Source organism: Arabidopsis lyrata (genome assembly GCF_000004255.2).
Source record: "Arabidopsis lyrata subsp. lyrata unplaced genomic scaffold ARALYscaffold_8, whole genome shotgun sequence".
Classification (NCBI taxonomy): domain Eukaryota; kingdom Viridiplantae; phylum Streptophyta; class Magnoliopsida; order Brassicales; family Brassicaceae; genus Arabidopsis; species Arabidopsis lyrata.
Genome location: NW_003302548.1, coordinates 21,166,317 through 21,167,739, shown reverse-complemented (window position 1 = coordinate 21,167,739; position 1,423 = coordinate 21,166,317). Strand labels below are relative to the sequence as shown.

Below are 1,423 nucleotides of genomic sequence, written 5' to 3'. Positions count from 1 at the left end.
TTGGTATTATCAGTCGTTTCATGAGCAAACCGATCAAGGAGCATTGGTTGGGAGTAAAGTGGGTACTTAGGTACATTAAAGGAAGTCTCAAGATGAAGTTGTGTTACAAGAAGGGAGGAGACTTCATACTTAGAGGATACTGTGACTCAGACTACGCTGCAAATATTGACAACAGAAGGTCAACAAGTGGAATGGTGTTCACACTTGGTGGAAGCACCATAAACTGGAGGTCATGCTTACAGAAAGTAGTGGCTATTTCTACTACTGAAGCCGAATATATGTCTCTCACTGAAGCTGTTAAGGAGGCAATATGGCTTAAGGGGTTGTTAAAGGATTTTGGCTATGAGCAAAAGACTGTGGAGATCTTTTGTGATTCTCAAAGTGCCATAGCTTTGTCAAAGAACAATGTGCATCATGACAGAACGAAGCACATTGATATCAAGTATCACAAGATCCGTGAAGTAATTGCGGATGGAGTTGTGGAAGTCCAGAAGATATCCACACTGATCAACCCTGCAGATATCTTCACCAAGATAGTACCCGTCAGCAAGTTCAAGTCAGCTTTGGACTCGCTGCGTGTAAAGGCTGAGTAATCAAACTCAGGACCGGGAAAGGAATCCTAAACTATAACAAGTCAAGTTCAATCTCTCTAAGGTATCATCACTTCTTCTGTTCCATGTTTCATGTTCTTACTTTACTAGGTGGAGATTTGTTGAGAATTAGTAAAGAAGAACACAAGAAATGAAGAAGCTTGAGGAACAAGTAATGCCAGCAATGCAATAAGACACGTCAGACGCAGGACCACAAGACTCGAGTAGCCGTTTGCGTTGGTCACTAAAGCAACGTTTGAATGGTTAAAGCATTTCTTGTCTGGTTGTGGTAAAGTGCATCCCTGGATAAGCTCTACCCAAAGGAGCTAGAAGACAAATGCGAGAGGCAACTTCCTGGAAGCTGCAAAGGAGCGTCTTGAGGACTAAACGGGAAGGATCCAGAAGGAACCTAGGTTAAGTTCTCTTTGTCTATTTAAGCTGAGCATTGTGGAGAGAGAGAAAGTAGGAGAAACGTAGAGACATTCAATTGGGAGTAAACTTGTATTGAGTGTTCTTGGGGAAACAGAGAGTGAAAGAGAGTGAATCTGAGTTAGCTTTGTAAAGGGCTGTGAGGGTGAGAAATCTCTTTGTAAATCTCAAAGGTTATAGTGGATTCCGGGAAAGATTTCCCGGCCCAGACGTAGCACCGTTGGTGTGAACTGGGTTAACAATCTCGTGTGTGCTCTGTTTTTCGTGTTAACCAAGTTCTTCCATTTATTCTAAACACTCAAAGCTCTGTTCTTTACAAGTTCTGATTCTAAACGAAGGTAAAATTCATTACAAGCCTTGGTAGAAGTTGGTCTGAACTTCACAGCCACTCTAAGAGCGTTGGT

General features: G+C 42.2%; 1 protein-coding gene across 2 annotated transcripts in view; it reads right to left on the bottom strand.

The window, feature by feature from the left end:
- LOC9302651 (probable glucan 1,3-alpha-glucosidase) overlaps nucleotides 1-1,423 on the bottom strand; it is a 14,605-nt gene that overhangs the window by 3,962 nt on the left and 9,220 nt on the right. Inside the window, exon 7 of one of the 2 annotated variants that reach the window (XM_021024493.1) lies at nucleotides 1,278-1,396. The exons of the other annotated variant lie outside the window; for it this stretch is intronic. The gene's annotated coding sequence lies outside the window, so the exon portion shown is untranslated. Of the gene's footprint in view, nucleotides 1-1,277; nucleotides 1,397-1,423 lie in introns of those variants that run through there. 2 annotated transcript variants of the gene reach the window in all.